This window comes from Oncorhynchus gorbuscha, linkage group LG23, assembly GCF_021184085.1.
Source record: "Oncorhynchus gorbuscha isolate QuinsamMale2020 ecotype Even-year linkage group LG23, OgorEven_v1.0, whole genome shotgun sequence".
NCBI classification, from domain to species: Eukaryota; Metazoa; Chordata; class Actinopteri; order Salmoniformes; family Salmonidae; genus Oncorhynchus; species Oncorhynchus gorbuscha.
The window spans coordinates 53870274-53895357 of record NC_060195.1 but is presented as its reverse complement, the minus strand read 5'-3'; the positions used below and the strand labels follow the sequence as shown (position 1 = coordinate 53895357).

The 25084-nt window shown below is 42.9% G+C and overlaps 1 protein-coding gene across 1 annotated transcript in view; it reads right to left on the bottom strand.

Moving 5' to 3' along the window:
• LOC124011234 (low-density lipoprotein receptor-related protein 1B-like) overlaps window positions 1–25084 on the bottom strand; it is a 196180-nt gene that overhangs the window by 156279 nt on the left and 14817 nt on the right. The window lies entirely within an intron of this gene.

The following is a 25084-nucleotide window of genomic DNA, read 5'->3' as shown; positions in this document are numbered from 1 at the left end:
GTTTAAATGTAGGCCTTTAAACACATCCACAGGTACACCTCCAGTTGGTTCAAATGATGTCAATTAGCCTATCAGAAGCTTCTAAAGTCATGACATCATTTTTTTGGAATTTTCCAAGCTGTTTAAAGGCACAGTCAACTTAGTGTATGTAAACTTCTGACCCACTGGAATTGTGATACATTGAATTATAAGTGAAACAATCTGTCTGTAAACAATTGTTGGAAAAATTACTTTGTGTTATGCATAAAGTAGATGTCCTAACCGACTTGCCAAAACTATAGTTTGTTAACAAGAAGTTTGTGGAGTGGTTGAGAAACGAGTTTTAATGACTCCAACCTAGGTGTATGTAAACTTCCGACTTCAACTGTATATATTTTTCAGGACAAAGTATTTTTCATAACTTTAAAAAAAAGAAGTCTAGAATCAGTCTGTAATTAAATCACACAGAATGGGTTAATTTATTATATCCCGACAGGGCTACACAGCTATTATGTTCACTAAAGCAATACTTATGAATAGGTTTTGAACGTAAAACAATGCCTCAACGAACCATTCTTTTCTTATTGCAATGCAAAAATGTATCTCAATTTGATCTAACCTAATAGTCTGCAGCAAATCTGTCACAGAGCAACATTACCACAGAGCTATTCCAACATTGTAGAAATGTGACATTTTTTATGATTATACAAATAACAGACGGAATACACACGGATTCCCTAGCAGATGAAATCCCCAACCCCAAAACCAGACTTAAAACAGGCATGATGTACAATGAGGGTTAAATTTTTTAAATCCCGTTTTCATAGTATCCAATTGGTAGTTACATACTTGTCTCATCACTGCAACTCCTGTACGGACTCAGGAGAGGCAAAAGTCGAGTGCCATGCGTCCACCACCCAAACCGCGCCACACTGCTTCTTGACACAATTTCCCACTTAACCCCGGACGCCAGCCACACCAATGTGTCAGAGGAAAAACCATGCACCTGGTTACCGTGTGAGCATGCACTGCACCCGGCACGCCGCAGGAGTCACTGGCGTGCGAAGGGAAACTTCTGACCCACTAGGAATGTAATGAAAGAAATAAAAGCATCCCGGCTGGGCAATGATTCCCCTAACCTGACCGACGCTGGGTCAGAAGTGCTCTGGGTTCAAGCCTGGACTCGAACCCAGAAATCTCTAGTGGGACAGGTAGCGCTGCGATGCAGTAGTCAATCTAAGCGCTGGGCAGGTGTATCAGGTGTGCCAGAAATATTTTTGCTCTTTTCAAAAGCACAGTTATCTGCACTGTTGCTGGCAGTGGAGTGAAAGGGCTGGGTTTTGATGAATTAACAAGTTGTGGGTGTGTTGAAACTTGGCCCCCCACTGGCCAATCAGGATGTGCGCCATGGCTAAATATGCTGTTTCAAGTTGTGATTTTTTTATTTTATTTTATTTTTTACCTTTACATTTACATTACATTTAAGTCATTTAGCAGACGCTCTTATCCAGAGCGACTTACAAATTGGTGCATTCACCTTATGACATCCAGTGGAACAGCCACTTTACAATAGTGCATCTAAATATTTTAAGGGGGGAGGGGGTGAGAAGGATTACTTTATCCTATCCTAGGTATTCCTTAAAGAGGTGGGGTTTCAGGTGTCTCCGGAAGGTGGTGATTGACTCCGCTGTCCTGGCGTTGTGAGGGAGTTTGTTCCACCATTGGGGGGCCAGAGCAGCGAACAGTTTTGACTGGGCTGAGCGGGAACTGTACTTCCTCAGTGGTAGGGAGGCGAGCAGGCCAGAGGTGGATGAACGTAGTGCCCTTATTTGGGTGTAGGGCCTGATCAGAGCCTGGAGGTACTGAGGTGCCGTTCCCCTCACAGCTCCGTAGGCAAGCACCATGGTCTTGTAGCGGATGCGAGCTTCAACTGGAAGCCAGTGGAGAGAGCGGAGGAGCGGGGTGACGTGAGAGAACTTGGGAAGGTTGAACACTAGACGTTACCTTTATTTTACTAGGCAAGTCAGTTAGGAACAAATTATATTTACGGTCTTGTGTATTGCTTTGGAATCAACTCTGATTCCAATGTTAGGCCATTATAGTTTGTTAAACAGTTTACACATTTTTTTTTACAAAATGTAGACGTATCCCATTTTAGCTAAATATTTAACCTGTTTGCAGTCCACATTGTTCTAATGTAATACCCTTGTTAGAACCAAGTATTGAGTTTATTTGTTATAATTAATTGGTGTAATATTTAAAAAGTGATTGAATTGCTCCCGAATTGTAATGTTGTTAATGCATTTCTTTTGAAGAAATATCTTGTTAATGTATAAGAGAATAGGTTGGTTTACTCTGAAGTTTTAACCAATAAGGTCGCTTGTTAAGCTGTGGTCAATGGGAGTTGACCTGGTTAACGGGAGGCCGAGGAAAAAAAGAGAGGAGAGAGAAGATGAGAAAAGGATGGACATTACATTATGACCGTTGGTGAAGAAAAATGATAAAAGAGGACGATAAAAATAGAACAAAACCCATACCTACTGAGTTTTGATGGGAAAATAAAAAACATAAATACCTTATTTACATAAAAATTCAGACCCTTTGCTATGAGACTCGAAATTGAGCTCAGGGGCATCCTGTTTCCACTGATCATCCTTGAGGTGTTTCTATAACTTGATTGGAGCCCACCTGTGGTAAATTCAACTGATTGGACATGATTTGGAAAGGCACACACCTGTCTATATAAGGTCCCACAGTTGATAGTAGAGCTCCAATACAGGATTGTGTCGAGGCACAATCTGCAGCATTGAAGGTCGCGAAGAACACAGTGGCCTCCATCATTCTTAAATGGAAGTTTGGAACCACCAAGACTCTTCCTAGAGCTGGCCGCCCGGCTAAACTGAGCAATCGGGGGAGAAGGGCCTTGGTCAGGGAGGTGATCATGAAACCGATGGTCACTGACAGAGCTCTAGAGTTCCTCCGTGGAGATGGTAGAACCGTCCAGAAGGACATCTCTGCAGCACTCCACCAATCAGGCCTTTATGGTGGAATGGCCAGATGGAAGCCACTCCTCAGTAAAAAGCACATGACAGCCCACTTGGAGTTTGCCAAATGGCACCTAAAGACTCTCAGACCATGAGAAACAAGATTGGTCTGGTCTGATGAAACCAAGATTGAACTCTTTGGCCTAAATGCGAAGCGTCACGTCTAGAGGAAACTTGGCACCATCCCTACGGTGAAATATGCTGGTGACTGTATCATGCTATGGGGATGTTTTTCAGCGGCTGGGACTGGGAGACTAGTCAGGATTGGGGGAAAGATGAACAGAGAAATGTACAGAGAGATCCTTGATGAAAACCAGAGCGCTCAGGACCTCAGACTGAGGCAAAGGTTCACCTTCTAACAGGACAAGACTACGCAGGAGTGGCTTCGGGGCAAGTCTCTGCATGTCCTTGAGTGTCCTTGAGTGGCCCAGCAAGAGCCAGGACCTGAACCCGATCGAACATCTCTGGAGAGACCTGAAAATAGCTGTGCAGCGACGCTCCCCATCCAACCTGACAGAGCTTGAGAGGATCTGCAGAGAACGGGCGAAACTCCCCAAATACAGGTTTGCCAAGCTTGTCGCGTCATACCCAATAAAACCTGAGGCTGTAATCACTGCTACAGGTGCTTCAACAAAGCACTCGGTAAAGGATCTGAGTACTTATGTAAATGTGATATTTTAGTCATTTACTATTTAATTGTTTTGCAAAAAAATTGAAAAACCTGTTTTTGCATTGCCATTATGGCGCATTGTATGTAGATTGATGAAGGTGTAAAAAAAAGACAATTTAATCCATTTTAGAATTAGGCTGTAACGTAACAAAATGTGGAATAAGTCAAGGGGTCTGAATATTTTTCAAATGCACTGAATAACACATAACAAAACAAAGGACTGGACTGCATTGTCGTAAGCTAAAGTAGAACTCCCTCAGTAGATCAGCGATCTCAGGCTCCTAAACTGAGATCATGGTTGAGGATGGTGATGCCAGATTATGGTAATGCCAGATGATTTCCATCAGGAAGTCTGGTCTCATTGTTCAAAAAGCAGCCGGTGCTAGCCAAACCAGACAAGTCAACCTGCCATCAGTCCTGCAATGCCATGGGTAAAAACAACCAGATACTCTTTATCCAATCAACAATGACATATAATTAAAACACAGCTACAAAAAATACATATACACTACTGTTTAAAAGTTTGGGGTCACTTAGAAATGTCCTTGTGTTGAAAGAAAGCTAACTTTTTGTCCATTAAAATAACATCAAACTGATCAGAAATACAGTGTAGGCACTGTTAATGTTGTAAATGACTGTTGTAGCTGGAAACGGCTAATTTTTAATGGAATATCTACATAAGCGTACAGAGGCCCATTATCAGCAACCATCACTCCTGTGTTCCAATGGCAGGTTGTGTTAGCTAATCGAAGTTTATCATTTTAAAAAGCTAATTGATCATTAGAAAACCATTTTGCAATTATGTTAACACAGCTTTAAACTGTTGTTCTGATTAAAGAAGCAATACAATTGGCCTTCTTTAGACTAGTTGAGTATCTGGAGCATCAGCAATTGTGGGTTCGATTACAAGCTCAAAATGGGCAGAAACAAAGAACTTTCTTCTGAAACTCGTCTGTCTATTCTTGTTTTGAAGATGTTTCTTGGCTGTCAGGCACTTAAACCTCTGACAGCATATTTTCTGCTGCTCAGCTAAGCCTCCAGAGAAGCTGTTTGTGTATTTGTTTTAGACTTTGTTTCGTCTTCGATCCTTTTCTCTCCAAAAATAAATATACCTCGGTGTGACAGCTGCTTCTAAACTGACACTCCCTAAAAGGACTTTGGCGCAACTTCAAAATCTGTTTATTTTCAGAATTTTATATTTTCGTTTTTTAATGACCATTGGCTTCCAGTTGAAGCTCGCATCCGCTACAAGACCATGGTGCTTGCCTACGGAGCTGTGAGGGGAACGCCACCTCAGTACCTCCAGGCTCTGATCAGGCCCTACACCCAAACAAGGGCACTGCGTTCATCCACCTCTGGCCTGCTCGCCTCCCTACCACTGAGGAAGTACAGTTCCCGCTCAGCCCAGTCAAAACTGTTCGCTGCTCTGGCCCCCCAATGGTGGAACAAACTCCCTCACGACGCCAGGACAGCGGAGTCAATCACCACCTTCCGGAGATACCTGAAACCCCACCTCTTTAAGGAATACCTAGGATAGGATAAAGTAATCCTTCTCACCCCCCCCCTTAATAGATTTAGATGCACTATTGTAAAGTGGCTGTTCCACTGGATGTCATAAGGTGAATGCACCAATTTGTAAGTCGCTCTGGATAAGAGTGTCTGCTAAATGACTTAAATGTAAATGTAAATTTATATTGTCAATATTGAATTGATGTTGTTTTGGGTGAAATCTGATACTCTGTTTTAGAATCTAATTATAATAATGTCATAGGAAGGCAGTAAAAAACGAGAGCTCTGTACATGTTGTACATACACTACTGTTCAAAAGGTAGAAATGTCCTTTTTTTAAAGAAAAGTACATTTTCTGTCCATTAAAATGACATCAAATTTATCAGAAATACAGCGTAGTCATTGTTAATGTTGTAAATGACTATTGTAGCTGGAAACGGCATATTTTGTATGGAATATCTACATGGCGTACAGAGGCCCTGTCACGTTCTGACCTTAGTTCCTTTGTTTTGTCTCTGTTTTAGTATGGTCAGGGCGTGATTTGGGTGGGCAGTCTATGTGTGTTTTTCTATGTTGGGGTTTTGAGTTCAGCCTAGTATGGTTCTCAATCAGAGGCAGCTGTCAATCATTGTCCCTTATTGAGAATCATACTTACATAGGTAGCCTGGGTTTCACTTTTGGTTTGGGGGTGTTTGTTTCTGTGTGAGTGTTTGGGCCACACGGTACTGTTTCGGTTTTTGTTTTGTTCACATCGGTTATTGTTTTGTATTTCGGTGTTCAGTTCGTTTTGAATAAATCATCATGAACACTTACCACGCTGCGCTTTGGTCCGATCCTTCTTCCACCTCTGAATGCCTTTACAGGCCCATTATCAGCAACCATCACTCCTGTGTTCCAATGGCACTTTGTGTTAGAAAATCCAAGTTTATAATTTTAAAAGGCTAATTGATCATTAGTAAACTCTGGAACGAATTGAAAATATCACTAGAGCTGGAGACTCATATCTCCCTCACTAACTTTAAGCATCAGCTGTCAGAGCAGCTCACAGATCACTGCACCTGTACATAGCCCATCTGTAAATAGCCCGTCCAACTACCTCAATTATGTTAGCACAGCTGACAACTGTTGTGGTGATCAAAGAAGCAATAAAAACGGGTCTTCTTTAGACTAGTTGAGTATCTGGAGCATCAGCATTTGTGGGTTCGATTTCAGGCTCAATATAACCAGAAACAAAGAACTTTCTTCTGAAACTCATCCGTCTATTCTTGTTCTGAGAAATTAAGGCTATTCCATGCAAGAAATTGCCAGAAAACTGAAGATCTCATACAACGATGTGTACCCCTCCCTTCACAGAACAGTGCAAACTGGCTCTAGCCAGAATAGGAAGAGAAGGGGAGAGGAAGGACAACTGTGCACAACTGAGCAAGAGGACAAGTACATTAGTGTCTAGTTTGAGAAACAGATGCTCCACAAGTCCTCAACTGGCAGCTTCATTAAATCCTATCCGCAAAACACTAGTCTCAACATCAACAGTGAAGAGGCGACTCCGGGATGCTGGCCTTCTAGGCAGAAAAAGCCATATCTCAGACTGGCCAATAAAAAAAAAGATTAAGATGGGCAAGAGAACATAGACACTGGACAGAGTAACTCTGCCTAGAAGACCCGCATCCTGGAGTCGCCTCTTCACTGTTGACGTTGAGACTGGTGTTTTGTTGGTACTATTTAATGAAGCTGCCAGTTGAGGACTTCTGAGGCGTCTGTTTTTCAAACTAGACACCCTAATGTACTTATCCCCTATTGGAGATTTAGAACACCTGCAACCATTTAGAACACCTGCACTTTACCCAACCATTTAGAACACCTGCAACCATTTAGAACACCTGCACTTTACCCAAATACAGTATAACACCACAACAATACATGTCAGAATTGTACATTGACAATTACATTGGTAATCAAACATTTTACGTAACAGCCTACTCCTCAACTTGAGTATCATCAAACTATGTAAATAGACTATACTGTAAATAATTGAACGTGTAAATAAACTATGTGGTTGAAATTACTTTCTGAAAAATTACAAATTGTCTGTGATATTATAATGATAATTTGTCAAAGTTGAACAAACATATTACTTTGGTTAGTTTCTGAAATAGATTTGCTAGAAATAACTGCACGGGCTCATACAAACAGACCCTACAGGCATGTTTAAGTCTTCTGCTCCTAAAAAGGAAGCTTTGCTGAGAACGTTGACAAGTTCACCACCTCCTTCTGCCTGTCAGACTCACAGTCTGTGATCACTAGGAGAAGTGATGTGCTTCGCTAAAGATTTCAGACCTTCACAATAACTAGAGCAAGGGCAAGCCACGTTTTTACATTAGAACAAGCTGAAAGGGAATGTTAAATGGTTTGGTGAACGACAATTTAGAAACGGAATTCAATTCATGGTTAGGGTCATATAAAATCTGTTTTATTTTTTGCCAAATTCCGGTAATTGTTTGTTGCCACATTTCCTTTTCTCGTATATATATATATATATAGAGAGAGAGATTTTTTTTTAAGCAAAACCAAATTTGATGTTCTAAGTCCACAACAATGCTTAAACCACATCAGAGGTCCACTTTTTTGGAGGGTCTAAAGAGTTTCCACTTTAAGTAAAGTGTGCAGAGACTTGTGTTTGGCTAGCAGTGTTTTGTAGGCTATTGCACATGTGATGGCAGAGTTTGCCCACTCGATTGATAAAAATCATCATGATATCATTTTGTCAGGTAGGTCTACTTTGCAGTAAACATTTACTGCAACTCTTACTTCTTCAGAAAGTTGCAGGAAATACAAATCCCTGACGCATTATTTTGATTAATTGTGATAAACTAGTGCAATTAATAACTACTTTTCTAATAAGCTCAATGAATACATTTTCTACTAAGTAAAAAAAAAAAGCATGTATTGTTCAAAATGTCTGGATTCCGTGATTCCGTCTGCATTTTCTGCATCACATATTTATAGTATACTACAGTTTATACTGAATGGAGGTGACTCAGTCTAATGTATTACTGGATTCTCAATTACAGTACAGTACTTCACAGGGATCATTGTTCTGTCATGAAAGTGGCCTCTTATAATCTCATGTTTTTTCTCAAATTACACACCCTGCTTTTTATCAATAATATCTACTGGTAAATATCAGATAAATAACAGAACAAAGACTCAAGCAGTGTCACACAGTTTAAAACAAACTCCAAATGACAGTCTGTCCACATGGGAGTTGAATAAATATTTAGTGATGAAGAATTAGTCAGGCAGAATTAAACTATATTAAGCTGCAGCTATCCCCCAATGGGGGGGAGGGGTATGTTTGGTGTTTGGAATAGAAAATCCTCTACTCTCTGAAAGTGCATTTCCCACTTTGGCACAATTGAGTGCAATTTTCAAGAGGAGCTCAGCCCTTATGACTTTAGGGCAACATTCAGCACTGGCACTTCCATTCAAAAGAATGGCTGTGGGTCTTCACAGAGTTAGCTATAACTTCATGCCAATCCACTTGATGTTGGCCATCCTAACAAACATAGAAACAAGACCATGAGAAGTATTTTAATTTAACTAAGCAAGTCAGTTAAGAACAAAATCTTATTAACAATGACAGCCTAATGGGGAACCATGGGTTAACTGCCTTATCCAGGGGCAGAACTACAGATTTTTACCTTGACAGCTTGGGGTTTCAATGCCGGCCCAACACTCTAACCACTAGGCTACCTCCCGGCCCTGAGTGCAAGTTAATATTGATAAAGGGCTACTATTGAACCAGATATCTATTCCTTACATACTTTACTCCTGTAGTTCACATCTCACAAGAAAACAAGATGCATTGCATCACTTACATTTGAGGGTGAACCAGAGGAAAGCATATTACCATAACAGCAGGATATATTCTGTTGGAACCTTCATGATTGTTTTATTAGGAGCTTCATTCCTTGCCCCCCGCAGAGGTAGTGGGCAGGACACCTCGCCCCCATAAAACCAAAAGTCATCTGCTTTCACAAACAAATGAATTATTTGTGTAGGGGGAAAAAAACCAAGAGAAGAGAGACGACCTCAGCAGAATCGGTTCAAAAGGAGCTGTTCCACTTCGCGGTGTCTTAACCATCCCAGAGTGAAACCGTTTGTTTGTTAAAAAAAACTCATCCCCCAAGTCAGATGTCGAATAGTGTTGTTGTTTGGTAGCTTAGAGACTCATTCTCAAGAGCACAAACTGGTTTAAAAGTATTTAGTCATCTGTCTTGGAACATCTGGCTCCTGGTTTCAAACATCATAGCCAATATAGAAACACTACAAATAATAGCCTAGAGAACAAAACTCTTTCTGACTTTCCCAGTACTTTCTCGGGTCATTTTCATATTGTACACCTCTGTAGCTATTGGAATAACGACTCATATCATTGAGTATTAGGAACGCCAATAAATCCTTAATATTTCAATATTTTGGGATGCAAAGCACTGTAGGCTAACTTAACAGGAGTCAAATCAATGTAAACTTTAAATGAACAAACCTTCATGAGTAGTGCAACGTTCCATTCTGTAGGTCAGGTCTTTTCCCCTCCACAACAGCAGTCTATCAAGCATTTATCAACACACAAACACACTCACACACACACACACAGTCAGTCAGAGTCATGATCCTCCAAAATAATTCCTCCACTAAGAAAACATGAATAATTTATTGGGCTCATTTAAAAAAATTCAGAGTGGATTTCACAGTCATGGTACTTAATATTATTTCCCTTGGCATGGACTGAAACACCTTTAAAACAGGAGTGCTGGGTGCCAGTGTGTGTTATGGGTTTTGTTTTTGGCTGTGGGACGTTCAGCGTTTCAGATAAGATACCTTAATTGTTCCTATACAGTATGGGATCACAAACTGATCTGAACAAATCTCTCTCTCTCTGCTACATGATCTTTGACAGCCTCCTAACCCTTGCCTCGTTCTCCGGCCTAATTGTGTGTAGGTAAAAGGTTGTGGTTTGTTTGTATGACAAAGTAACAATGGCTGCCCTGCACAACAGCAGTCAGAGCATAATTGATTTAGCATATACCTGGAACCTTAGACTCTGCATGGATCCAATTCTCTTTGGTTCTCGGCTAACATCACATTTGACAAATACAATGATTGTTGTTGTAGTTGTTGACCTTAGGATAGCTTCTATTACTTTCAGCCAGTGATCATGTCCAGACCTTCATTAACCTTTGACCCCGTAAGGCACTGATCGAAGGGAACACAGTGACATTCTGGGGTGTTGTTATCCATCATTGAGTTTAGTTGAGAGAACTTTTCAAAATAAAAACACCTAGTGTAAATCAGTCAAAAGGGTTTTTCTTTTTTTCTTTTCTTTTTTTACTATTTTCTACATTGTAGAATAATAGTGAAGACATCAAAACTATGAGATAACACATTCGGAATCATGTAGTAACAAAAAAAGTGTTCAGGAAATTAAAACATATTTTATATTTCAGATTCTTCAAAGTAGCCAACCAGCTTCACGAGGTAGTCACCTGGAATGCATTTCAATTAGCAGGTGTGCCTTCTTAAAAGGTCATTTGTGGAATTTATTTCCTTCTTAATGCTTTTGAGCCAATCAGTTGTGTTTTCACAAGGTAGGTGTGGTATACAGAAGATAGCCCTATTTGGTAAAAGACCAAGTCCATATTATGGCAAGAACAGCTCAAATAAGCAACGAGAAACAACAGTCCATCATTACTTTAAGAATCTTGAACGTTTCTTCAAGTGCAGTCGCAAAAAGAAAACATCAGGCTCTGTGACGAAACTTGCTCTTATGAGGACCGCCACAGGAAAGAAAGACCCAGAGTTACTTCTGCTGCAGAAGATAAGTTACTTAGAGTTTTAACTGCACCTCAGATTGAAGCCTGAATAATTGCTTCATAGAGTTCAAGTAACAGACACATCTCAGCATTAACTGTTCAGAGGAGACTGCGTGAATCAGGCCTTCATGGTTGAATTGCTGCAAAGAAACCACTACTAAAGGACACTAATAAGAAGAAGAGTCTTGCTTGGTCCAAGAAACACAAGCAATGGACAATAGACCAGTGGAAATCTGTTCTTGGTGTGAGTCCAAATTTGCGATTTTTGGTTCCAACCGCCATTTCTTTGTGGGATGCAGAGTTGGTGAACGGATGATCTCTGCATGTGTGGTTCCCACTGTGAAGCATGGAGGAGGAGGTGTGATGGTGTGGGTGTGCTTTCTTGGTGACACCGTCTGTGATTTATTTTGAATTCAAGGCACACTTAACCAGCAAGGCTACCACAACATTCTGCAGCGATACACCATCTCATCTTGTGACATGGTAACGTTGGTCCCAGGCGCAGAGAAGAGACCAGACGAGGAATCAGTGGTTAAGGATAAACATAATACTTTACTGAGCAAAGGTGGCCGCAGGAAACGAACGCACAGGGTAAACAATTCAAGCTTCTGCAAAGGACAACAGAAAACACCTCTTTTAACAGGGAAATCATAATGAGTAAATTGGACACATCTAAGTGTCGTTAATGTCTCTAGGACAGTCTCTGCAGCCCTCTGAGGACAGGTGGAACCATGACACATCTGGTTTTCCCTTAGAGGGACTATCATTTGTTTTTCAACAGGACAATGACCCAAAACACACCTCCAGACTGTGTATGGGCTACTTGACCAAGGAGAGTGATGGAGTGCTGCATCAGATGATGTCTCATTTATAAACATTGCGTAGGCACAAAAGAAGGATTACACCACTTTCGAAGTAAACATTGGGATTTATAAAAACAAACTTGACAGGAGACTGTGCGGCCCTCGGACACTTTGACCCATATGTATGCACATAACCAGGAGAAATTAGAAACTGCGACTCCGATGGCAGAAGGATGAAACTTGAGAAAAGCTTTAAAATTGATACCATTGTGTAAAAATAAATTGAAAAGTTCCCTGGAGTGCACACAAAAAAAACATGATTTAGGATAACAAGTACAAACGGAGATATCTGTTTTTGCAAAATAACCCCTCAAATATATTGTACAGTTTAATCGGGAATCAGATTTAATTGGATCTGTAATTATCAAACAATACTTGCATGTTATCACATTTATTCTCATAAACAATAAGGTGAACAGCAAGACAAATTACGTTAAACTGATGCTGTTTTCGATGCCTCAGTCGGGCAGATAAGAGTGCACAGTTTCATATATTGTTATCACATGTTGGTTGCGCAGAACTGTCAATGTGATAATGGCCCTGTCATTTACAATTTAGTCAGTTACAATCAGGGTAATTACCACACCTGAAGGTGTTGGGTAGCTTAGACAATCAAATGGGTGCGGGTAAAAAAAGGGCATGCAATTACAATGTCATGTTTTGTCATTTATTATCTTGTCTTGTCCCTGTGCTTCCCATTCTATTCGTTTCCCTCTGCTGGTCTTATTAGGTTCTTTCCCTCTTTCTATCCCTCTCTCTCCCCCTCCCTCTCTCACTCTCTCGCTCTCTCTTCTCTCTATCGTTCCGTTCCTGCTCCCAGCTGTTCCTATTCCCCTAATCAATCATTTAGTCTTCCCACACCTGTTCCCGATCCTTTCCCCTGATTAGAGTCCCTATTTCTTCCTTTGTGTTCCGTTCCTGTCCTGTCGGTTCCTTGTCTAGAATTCACCGTGCTGTGTTTGTGTATCGCCCTGTCGTGTCGTGTTTTCCTCAGATGCTGCGTGGTGAGCAGGTGTCTGAGTCTGTCTGGTTCAAGTGCCTTCCCGAGGCAACCTGCTGTTCACCTGCTGTTCAAGATCGAGTCTCCAGTTTGTCCTCGTCATTTCGAGTGAAAGTTGTGTTTTTGTTTGTATTTACTTTACTGGATTAAAGACTCTGTTTTCGCCAAGTCGCTTTTGGGTCCTCTTTCACCTGCATGACAGAAGGAACCGACCAAGGAATGGACCCAGCGACTTCAGACGCTCGTTACACTGCCGTCGAGATCCAAGGAGCCATGCTCGGCAGACACGAGCAGGAATTGTCTGCTGCTCGCCATGCCGTGGAGAACCTGGCCGCTCAGGTTTCCGACCTCTCTGGACAGTTCCAGAGTCTACGTCTCGTGCCACCTGTTACTTCCTGGCCTGCCGAGCCTCCAGAACCTAGGGTTAATAACCCACCTTGCTACTCCGGGCAGCCCACTGAGTGCCGCTCCTTTCTCACGCAGTGTGAGATTGTGTTCTCTCTCCAACCCAACACATACTCTAGAGAGAGAGCTCGGGTTGCTTACGTCATTTCACTCCTTACTGGCCGGGCTCGAGAATGGGGCACAGCTATCTGGGAGGCAAGGGCTGATTGCTCTAACAAGTTCCAGAACTTTAAAGAGGAGATGATTCGGGTTTTTGACCGTTCAGTTTTTGGTAGGGAGGCTTCTAGGGCCCTGGCTTCCTTATGCCAAGGTGAACGGTCCATAACGGATTATTCTATTGAGTTTCGCACTCTTGCTGCCTCTAGTGAGTGGAACGAGCCGGCGCTGCTCGCTCGTTTTCTGGAGGGACTCCACGCAGTGGTTAAGGATGAGATTCTCTCCCGGGAGGTTCCTTCAGATGTGGACTCTTTGATTGCTCTCGCCATCCGCATAGAACGACGGGTAGATCTTCGTCACCGGGCTCGTGGAAGAGAGCTCGCATCAACGGTGTTTCCCTGCTCCGCATCGCAACCATCTCCCTCCTCTGGCTCAGAGTCTGAGCCCATGCAGCTGGGAGGGATTCGCATCTCGACTAAGGAGAGGGAACGGAGGATCACCAACCGCCTGTGCCTCTATTGCGGAGTTGCTGGACATTTTGTTAATTCATGTCCAGTAAAAGCCAGAGCTCATCTGTAAGCGGAGGGCTACAGGTGAGCGCAACTACTCAAGTCTCTCCATCAAGATCCTGTACTACTTTGTCGGTCCATCTACGCTGGACCGGTTCGGGTGCTACATGTAGTGCCTTGATAGACTCTGGGGCTGAGGGTTGTTTCATGGACGAAGCATGGGTTCGGAAACATGACATTCCTTTCAGAGAGTTAGAGAAGCCTACGCCCATGTTCGCCTTAGATGGTAGTCATCTTCCCAGTATCAGATTTGAGACACTACCTTTAACCCTCACAGTATCTGGTAACCACAGTGAGACTATTTCTTTTTTGATTTTTCGTTCACCGTTTACACCTGTTGTTTTGGGTCATCCCTGGCTAGTATGTCATAATCCTTCTATTAATTGGTCTAGTAATTCTATCCTATCCTGGAACGTTTCTTGTCATGTGAAGTGTTTAATGTCTGCCATCCCTCCCGTTTCTTCTGTCCCTACTTCTCAGGAGGAACCTGGCGATTTGACAGGAGTGCCGGAGGAATATCATGATCTGCGCACGGTCTTCAGTCGGTCCCGAGCCAACTCCCTTCCTCCTCACCGGTCGTATGATTGTAGTATTGATCTCCTTCCGGGGACCACTCCTCCTCGGGGTAGACTATACTCTCTGTCGGCTCCCGAACGTAAGGCTCTCGAGGATTATTTGTCTGTGTCTCTTGACGCCGGTACCATAGTGCCTTCTTCCTCTCCGGCCGGGGCGGGGTTCTTTTTTGTTAAGAAGAAGGACGGTACTCTGCGCCCCTGCGTGGATTATCGAGGGCTGAATGACATAACGGTTAAGAATCGTTATCCGCTTCCCCTTATGTCATCAGCCTTCGAGATTCTGCAGGGAGCCAGGTGCTTTACTAAGTTGGACCTTCGTAACGCTTACCATCTCGTGCGCATCAGAGAGGGGGACGAGTGGAAAACGGCGTTTAACACTCCGTTAGGGCATTTTGAGTACCGGGTTCTGCCGTTTGGTCTCGCCAATGCGCCAGCTGTTTTTCAGGCATTAGTTAATGATGTTCTGAGAGACATGCTGAACATCTTTGTTTTTGTCTATCTTGACGATATCCTGATTTTTTCTCCGTCACTCGAGATTCATGTTCAGCACGTTCGACGTGTTCTACAGCGCCTTTTAGAGAATTGTCTCTACGTAAAGTCTGAGAAGTGCTCTTTTCATGTCTCCTCCGTTACTTTTCTCGGTTCCGTTATTTCCGCTGAAGGCATTCAGATGGATTCCGCTAAGGTCCAAGCTGTCAGTGATTGGCCCGTTCCAAGGTCACGTGTCGAGTTGCAGCGCTTTTTAGGTTTCGCTAATTTCTATCGGCGTTTCATTCGTAATTTCGGTCAAGTTGCTGCCCCTCTCACAGCTCTTACTTCTGTCAAGACGTGTTTTAAGTGGTCCGGTTCCGCCCAGGGAGCTTTTGATCTTCTAAAAGAACGTTTTACGTCCGCTCCTATCCTCGTTACTCCTGACGTCACTAGACAATTCATTGTCGAGGTTGACGCTTCAGAGGTAGGCGTGGGAGCCATTCTATCCCAGCGCTTCCAGTCTGACGATAAGGTTCATCCTTGCGCTTATTTTTCTCATCGCCTGTCGCCATCTGAGCGCAACTATGATGTGGGTAACCGTGAACTGCTCGCCATCCGCTTAGCCCTAGGCGAATGGCGACAGTGGTTGGAGGGGGCGACCGTTCCTTTTGTCGTTTGGACAGACCATAAGAACCTTGAGTACATCCGTTCTGCCAAACGACTTAATGCCCGTCAAGCTCGTTGGGCGTTGTTTTTCGCTCGTTTCGAGTTTGTGATTTCTTACCGTCCGGGTAGCAAGAACACCAAGCCTGATGCCTTATCCCGTCTGTTTAGTTCTTCTGTGGCTTCTACTGATCCCGAGGGGATTCTTCCTTATGGGCGTGTTGTCGGGTTAACAGTCTGGGGAATTGAAAGACAGGTTAAGCAAGCACTCACGCACACTGCGTCGCCGCGCGCTTGTCCTAGTAACCTCCTTTTCGTTCCTGTTTCCACTCGTCTGGCTGTTCTTCAGTGGGCTCACTCTGCCAAGTTAGCTGGTCATCCCGGTGTTCGAGGCACTCTTGCGTCTATTCGCCAGCGCTTTTGGTGGCCGACTCAGGAGCGTGACACGCGCCGTTTCGTGGCTGCTTGTTCGGACTGCGCGCAGACTAAGTCGGGTAACTCTCCTCCTGCCGGTCGTCTCAGACCGCTCCCCATTCCTTCTCGACCATGGTCTCACATCGCCCTAGACTTCATTACCGGTCTGCCTTTGTCTGCGGGGAAGACTGTGATTCTTACGGTTGTCGATAGGTTCTCTAAGGCGGCACATTTCATTCCCTCGCTAAACTTCCTTCCGCTAAGGAGACGGCACAAATCATTATCGAGAATGTATTCAGAATTCATGGCCTCCCGTTAGACGCCGTTTCAGACAGAGGCCCGCAATTCACGTCACAGTTTTGGAGGGAGTTCTGTCGTTTGATTGGTGCGTCCGTCAGTCTCTCTTCCGGGTTTCATCCCCAGTCTAACGGTCAAGCAGAGAGGGCCAATCAGACGATTGGTCGCATACTACGCAGCCTTTCTTTCAGAAACCCTGCGTCTTGGGCAGAACAGCTCCCCTGGGCAGAATACGCTCACAATTCGCTTCCTTCGTCTGCTACCGGGTTATCTCCGTTTCAGAGTAGTCTGGGTTACCAGCCTCCTCTGTTCTCATCCCAGCTTGCCGAGTCCAGCGTTCCCTCCGCTCAAGCGTTTGTCCAACGTTGTGAGCGCACCTGGAGGAGGGTGAGGTCTGCACTTTGCCGTTACAGGGCACAGACTGTGAGAGCCGCCAATAAACGCAGGATTAAGAGTCCAAGGTATTGTTGCGGCCAGAGAGTGTGGCTTTCCACTCGCAACCTTCCTCTTACGACAGCTTCTCGTAAGTTGACTCCGCGGTTCATTGGTCCGTTCCGTGTCTCCCAGGTCGTCAATCCTGTCGCTGTGCGACTGCTTCTTCCGCGACATCTTCGTCGCGTCCATCCTGTCTTCCATGTCTCCTGTGTTAAGCCCTTTCTTCGCACCCCCGTTCGTCTTCCCTCCCCCCCCTCCCGTCCTTGTCGAGAGCGCACCTATTTACAAGGTACATAAGATCATGGACATGCGTTCTCGGGGACGGGGTCACCAATACTTAGTGGATTGGGAGGGTTACGGTCCTGAGGAGAGGAGTTGGGTTCCGTCTCGGGACGTGCTGGACCGTTCACTCATTGATGATTTCCTCCGTTGCCGCCAGGATTCCTCCTCGAGTGCGCCAGGAGGCGCTCGGTGAGTGGGGGGGTACTGTCATGTTTTGTCATTTATTATCTTGTCTTGTCCCTGTGCTTCCCATTCTATTCGTTTCCCTCTGCTGGTCTTATTAGGTTCTTTCCCTCTTTCTATCCCTCTCTCTCCCCCCTCCCTCTCTCACTCTCTCGCTCTCTCTTCTCTCTATCGTTCCGTTCCTGCTCCCAGCTGTTCCTATTCCCCTAATCAATCATTTAGTCTTCCCACACCTGTTCCCGATCCTTTCCCCTGATTAGAGTCCCTATTTCTTCCTTTGTGTTCCGTTCCTGTCCTGTCGGTTCCTTGTCTAGAATTCACCGTGCTGTGTTTGTGTATCGCCCTGTCGTGTCGTGTTTTCCTCAGATGCTGCGTGGTGAGCAGGTGTCTGAGTCTGTCTGGTTCAAGTGCCTTCCCGAGGCAACCTGCTGTTCACCTGCTGTTCAAGATCGAGTCTCCAGTTTGTCCTCGTCATTTCGAGTGAAAGTTGTGTTTTTTGTTTGTATTTACTTTACTGGATTAAAGACTCTGTTTTCGCCAAGTCGCTTTTGGGTCCTCTTTCACCTGCATGACATACAATGCGTAATGACGCACAATGGCTGCTTTGGCGCTGTTGGAAGACTTGGCGAATGTAAGAATTCGGAGAGAGCGAATTCTCAGAGACCAGCAAGATTTACTGGCCAATGATGATGAGTGGCTTATTATTATTAGCAAGAGCTGTTCTCATGGATCAATGTGCTGTAGTAGGCCCAGCTTTACAGAGAAGCACCCGCAGAAACTAAGTCGTGCCTGTCCCACTTCAACCCCTTGGCATCCTCGTTAAAAGCGTTGATGGTGTCTCTGCGTTTGCAGGACTGCATCTGTGAGGATTCGGCCGTGGAGGGTTTGTGATGCACGAGGTGCAGTGGAGAGGCCGGGCCTGAGCGCACTCAGCTCCTGCTCAGCTGCAGCACCACCGACCCCGCTGGAACACAGCTACTAAAAACAATAGAAAATGTCACAATTGTTTGTGTAAATAAATGTTTCACTTCATTGGGATAGGGGACAGCATTTTCACTTTTGGATTAAAAGCGTGCCCAGAGTAAACTGCCTCCTACTCAGTCCCAGGTGCTAATATATGTATATTATTAGTAGTATTGGATAGAAAACACTCTGAAGTTTCTAAAACTGTTTGAATGATGTCTGTGAATATAACAGAACTCATATGGCTGGCAAAAACCTGAGAAAAAATCCAAACAGGAAGTGGGAAATCTGAGGTTTGTAGCTTTTCAACTCAGCCCCTATTGAAGATACAGTGGGATATTGGTTACGTTGCACTTCCTAAGGCTTCCACTAGATGTCAACCGTCTTTAGAACACGGTTTGATGCTTCTACTATGAAGGGGGGCTGAATGAGAGGGGAATGAGTCAGAGGTCTGCCAGCAGCCACGAGCTCAGTCACGCGCATTCACATGAGGTAGTTCCCGTTCCATTGCTTTTCTACAGACAATGGAATTCTCCGGTTGGAGCATTATTGAAAATTTATGATAAAAACATCCTAAAGATTGATTGTATACATCGTTTGATATGTTTTTACGACCAGTAATATAACTTTTGGGAATTTTCATCCGACCTTTCCACTGGAAGTTGCACGCACATTTCGATTTGTTTACCAATGGCCTAACAAAAGGAGATACTTTAGCGAACAAATCAAACATTTACTGTGGAACTGGGATTCATGGGAGTGCATTCTGATGAAGATCATCAAAGGTAAGTGAATATTTATAATGCTATTTCTTGACTGCGCAACATGGCAGATATTTCTGGTTTGGGCTCTGAGCTCCGTACTCAGAATATTGCATGGCATCCTTTTTCCATAAGTTTTTAAAAAAATCTGACACAGCGGTTGCATTAAGGAGAAGTTTATCTAAAGTTCCATGCATAACACTTGAATTTTCATCAACATTTATAATGAGTATTTCTGTAAATTGATGTGGCTCTCTGCAAAATCACAGCATGTTTTGGAACTAATGAACATAACACGCCAATGTAAAATCAGATTTGTGGATATAAATATGCACTTTATCGAACAAAACATACACATATTGTGTAAGATTGAAGTCCTATGAGTGTCATCTGATGAAGATCATCAAAGGTTAATGATTAATTTGATCTCTATTTGTGCTTTTTGTAACTCCTCTCTTAGGCTGGAAAAATTGCTGTTTTTTTCTGTGACTTGGTGGTGACCAAACATAATCGTTTGTGGAGCTTTCAGAGTAAAGCATTTAAAAAAATCAAACACTGTGTCTGGATTAATGAGAATTTTATCTTTAAAATGGTGCCTAATACTTGTATGTTCGAGAAATTTCATTTATGAGATTTCTGTTGATTTGTATTTGGTGCCCTGCAATTTTGTTGGCTGTTGGCGGAACCCCATTCCCAGACAGGTTAAACACAACAAGAATTTTATACTCTTTTCAAATGAGGAAATACTTATTACATACCTGGATCATCCGGTGAATCATGCATGTGTCCCCCTCCACCTCCGTCACTACTCCACTCAGGAGAGATTCCCCTATAATACTGGCAAGTCACTCATCAAGGGGGTTGAGCTCCGGTGTCCCAGTGGCACAAACACTTTGTCTGTGTAAGGCTATGCGCCTTTTGACCACGTCTTTTTTTTTTCTTTCTGAGAGGGTTCGACCTTTTGAGCCAGCAGCATTCACAGCGTCCGCCACATGTTGCCACTCTAACGCCTTTTTGGAATTTGTAATTACCACACTGTGTCCACCAAACAATATACTTTTTCTTGTTTCAACCTTCCCTACAAGAACTTCCATTTTACACTGGGTGAATTTTCTTTTTTAGCCATTCTGTCGGGATTTGCCGCCATTGTCGTCATGCAGTCAGTGTGTGTGAATATTAATTAGGGGCGTTTCACTGACTATTTATGGGCAAACATGGGCAAGGTAAATTTTGAGTTTATTGTGATTTATTAAGGGCGACTGGCGTGGGACATGCGTGCGCACTGACCTCAACCCAAATGAGATGATTTGGGATGAGTTGGACCGCAGAGTGAAGGAAAAGCAGCCAACAAATGCTCAGCATATGTGGGAACTCCTTCAAGACTGTTGGAAAAGGTGAAGCTGGTGAAGCTGTTTGAGAGAATGCCAAGAGTGTGCAAAGCTGTCATCAAGGCAAAGGGTGGCTACTTTGAAAGAATCTCAAATATAAAATATATTGTGATTTGTTGAATACTTTTTTGGTTACTACATGATTCCCTATGTGTTGTGTCATAGTTTTGATGTGTTCACTATTATGCTACAATGTAGAAAACTGTAAAAATAAAGAAAAACCCTTGAATGAGTAGGTGTGTCCAAACTTTTGACAGGTAATGTTTGTTATTGAAGTTATACTATGTAATTACTGCGTAGAGAAGTACAGTGCTGTGAACACATATTTGCCCCTGTCTAATTTTCTCTACTTTTGCATATTTTTGATACTGAATGTTTTCAAATCTTCAACCAAAACCTAATTTTAGATAAAGGGAACCTGAGTGAACGAATAACATAACAATTACGTACTTATTTCATTTATTTCATAAACAAAGTTATGCAACACCCAATGCCCGAGTGTGAAAAAGCAATTTCCCCCTTACACTCAATAACTGGTTGTGCCAACTTTAGCTTCAATGACTCCAACCAAACGCTTCCGGCAGTTGTTGATCTGTCTCTCATGTTGATGTGGATGGAATTTTGGTCCATGCAGAACTGTTTTAAAGAATGAACTGCTCGTTCCAAGTCTTGCCAGGACATCTCAATTGGGATTGAGATAATCAGAAAGTGGACAAACACTTTTTCATGGCACTGGTTCCAGAGTCGCTTAAACACAAAAATATACTTTTGTATATGCAGTGGTTTTCTAAGGAATTATAAACACCAATGGGCAAAGTGTGACCGAAGGTTTAGAACCATCATTCGTATCCCTGGGAGTCATAGGATGTTTAATCCTTTAAACGCGTTAACATTAATCAAATGTTTCTTCAGCCAGACCACACACACACTGCCCCTTAGTAATTGTATAAGTGTGCCCTTTGTTCACCATTGTCCTGTAGGATTATTGTTACAATGTCCGTTGGTTGTGTGAGAACCTGTACTGTGTTGTTTTGGCTTTCGTGCCACTTGTATTGTGCAAATGACTATGGGTTTTGTCCCGTGTGGAATCATTGTATGCGTGTATGTTATGGGTCTCGCCTCGGTGTATTTATTCGAGGTACTCCTCGCTCTTTTGTTTGGGTTTCAACCCTGTGTTTTGTATACGTGTTTGCCTGGTCTTTGGCCCCGTGACTTTACATGACAAGCTGTAATTTGGGTCAATAAAAAACCTATTATGCCTTCCCGCGCCTGTCTTCCGATCCTTTTATACCAATGTGACACCACCAATTTTTCACATTTGTGTTTTTTCCCCAGAAATTATTGCTTGCTGGTACCTTCGTGTGTGTGTAAAATATAACTGTTCTCCGATTTTTTTATTCATTGATTTTAGGTGTATTCAAATGTATATCAATTGTTTAGCTGTAATAGAATGTTCATACACTGTATATTTGACTGTGATAATGAGGTTGTCTCAACTAGCTAGCTATTATTTATTTAACACCCTATTTCGCCCCAATTTCGATCTTGTCTTATCGCTGCAACTCCCCAATGGTCTCGGGAGAGGCGAAGATCGAGTCATGCTTCCCCCGACACATGACCCGCCAAACCACGCTTCTTAACAACCCGGAAGCCAGCCGCACCAATGTGTCGGAGGAAACACAGTTCGACTGATGACCAAGGTCAGCCTGCAGGTGTCCAGCCTGCCACAAGGAGTCGCTAGAGTGCGATAGCCCTGACGACGCTGGGCCAATTGTGTGTTGCCCTACATTTACATATTACATTTAAGTCATTTAGCAGACGCTCTTATCCAGAGCGACTTACAAATTGGTGCATGGGACTCCCGATCACGGCCGGTTGTGACACAGCCTCTAGCACTGCGATGCTTCTCAACTAACTATCTTAAGATGAATGCATTAACTGTAAGCCACTCTGGATAAGAGCATCTGCTAAACAACTAAAATGTCAAATGTAAATGTTTTTTGGGTTCCATGTAGAACATTGTAGACATTTCGTCGGGGCACGGACTACAAGGTGCTGAAAGCATTCTACAGGGATGCTAGCCCATGTTGATTTCAATGTGTCAAGTTAGCTGGATGGATATAATATATAGCATTTGCATAGGAGAACCCTTTTGGGTTCCATGTAGAACCCTCTGTCAAAAGGGTTCTACATGGAACCCCAAAAAGTTCTACCTGGAATCAAGGGTTCTTCAAAGGGTCCTCCTATGGGGACAGCCAAAGAACCTGTGATGGAAATGTTTAAGTTTATGCTTTTCTAATAACCGATTTCTATATTCTATTCATGTGCTTTTCTAATAACCGATTTCTATATTCTATTCATGTGCTTTTCTAATAACCGATTTCTATATTCTATTCATGTGCTTTTCTAATAACCGATTTCTGTGTTCATGCAAGTAACTGATTGAACGAATCCTCACTATCAGTATCTGCAATTTGGCAGTATGCCCAAAACCTTGTTTTGAGAAAGGGATATATCTCAGTTTCAAGGTCTCAGCTTTGAGAAGAAACCTTGTGAGGTATTGGTCTGTCACATGCATGACCCAGTATTGGTCGGTCACATGAAGGAAGCAAACTTTAAGGATGAATGAAATATAATTTGTCTATATATAAGAGAACTAACAGGACTGCCCCGGGTAGAGCTCCTGATGGACATGTGTACTTGGTGCATCGAGTTGGTTGGTACCTCTCTAGAGTGCTGATAATAAACCATGATTCATTTAAGATGAACTTGTCCCTGTGTAGAATGTCCACGACAAACCCTTTAAGGTTCTAGATAGCACCTTTTTTGTAATAGGAGATCAGTATGTAAAACATTTACATTTTACATTTAAATTACCTGGTGCCATGATTGAAAAAACGCACCTATCTCTTTCATAAGTTCTTTAAAGTGGTTTAAAATAAAAGCTAATTTAAAAACGTTTTTGAAAATGGATATAGAGCGTTATATACAAAAAACATAATGTAATCATGAAGTTACTTTAAATTCAATATCCTCTAAACAGGATGTCACTTTAAATTATTGCATAATATACAATATTTTGAAAGCAACTTGTTTGTTGCTTGGCAGCCGTCGCTTTGGCTGGATCAATTATGCAAGGAGAAATGATTGCATGATTAAAAAGTTAAAACTGCTAATTCATTTAATGGAGCATGAATACAGATATTGGTGCAACACTTAAAGCTGGAATCCTTAATGCTGAAACGGCCACGTCCGTATGCGATATTACAACAACAAAGAAGTGACTGCAAACAGTGAACATGTCGTGGTACTGCAAAAAAATGTTTTATCATGCTGCTCCTCAGCTCGGCAACAAAAACAACAACAATGGTGGTGACATTAGTATGGAAATTATACCTTTGACTGGTTTCCCAAACACAGGAACAAGTAGCTGTAATGACAGTCTTTTAAGCTGGATTTTGGCCCCACACAATCTCCATACAAATTGACTTTCCTCAAGAAGAAATGTAAAAAGCTCCACTGTCTAAGACAGTCTTGAGCAGAGAAATCTTGAGCAGAGGAATTGGATTAATGGGAGAATGAATCTAGAGACAATGGTTACAATGCATATGTCCTCATCGCTTCTATCGTTTAAAATTATCATTAGCGAAGTGAAGGTATGTTTACTGTGCTTCGATCCTTCCCCTATTCATCTGTTTCATCACTTGTCACAATTGATCTTCTTATCCCGTCATTCCTCGTGCCCTCCATCCAATGTCAAGAACGTAAAGGGATCTATTACCAATAGTTTGCAGCCCATTGCGGCTCATTTAGCAGTTACACTTTGAGAGATCAATCTTCCCTTCCTGATGACACATTTGGCTAGTCACCGTGATCCTGTTCTGTTCAGCTAGCCCGCCCGGTGCCATTCAATTTCACATGCTGTCTCTGTACCCCAGGCAGGCTGTCTTTCTCTCTGTCTCCCGTGCTCTGACTCCCTCTCTTTTCATCCTTCTCTCCCATCCTCTACCCCTCACTCCTCTCTCTCTTTACCTCCCCCCTCCACACTCCCCCCCCCCCGTACCTAATCTAGAGGCTAATTACCACCAGAGGTGATGGAGGGACGCTGGTTTAAATTACACTGCATTAATCAAACCGTCCTGAAACAACACATTATTTTAACATACTCATTAGATTGAATTAGATGAAATTATCGAACCTTCCCTCTCTGCAGACAGGTCAGTTGATCTATAGTCTATCTAGAAAACAGCCTGTCCAGGAAATGTACAAGCAGTGGATCCTTAAAACATGTAACTAACTCTGTCTGACACTGCCATTAAGGGTAAATAAGAAGGCTAAGTGATCATGCAGACTAAACAAAGTATGGTAAATAGTGTGTCAGAATGCAAACGCACTGAGTTGACACTTGGCAGTCATGCCATGTATGCATGTATTGGTATTTAAGTTAATGTCGTCAGAGGGGATATGCATAATATCCTATTGTGATGAGATAGGTTTGTCTGCCCTATTCACTGCCAGTTTTAATGCATCACAGCTTGACAATCCAGGAAATTAGACATTTGTTGCAACCGGGGTAAAACCCCT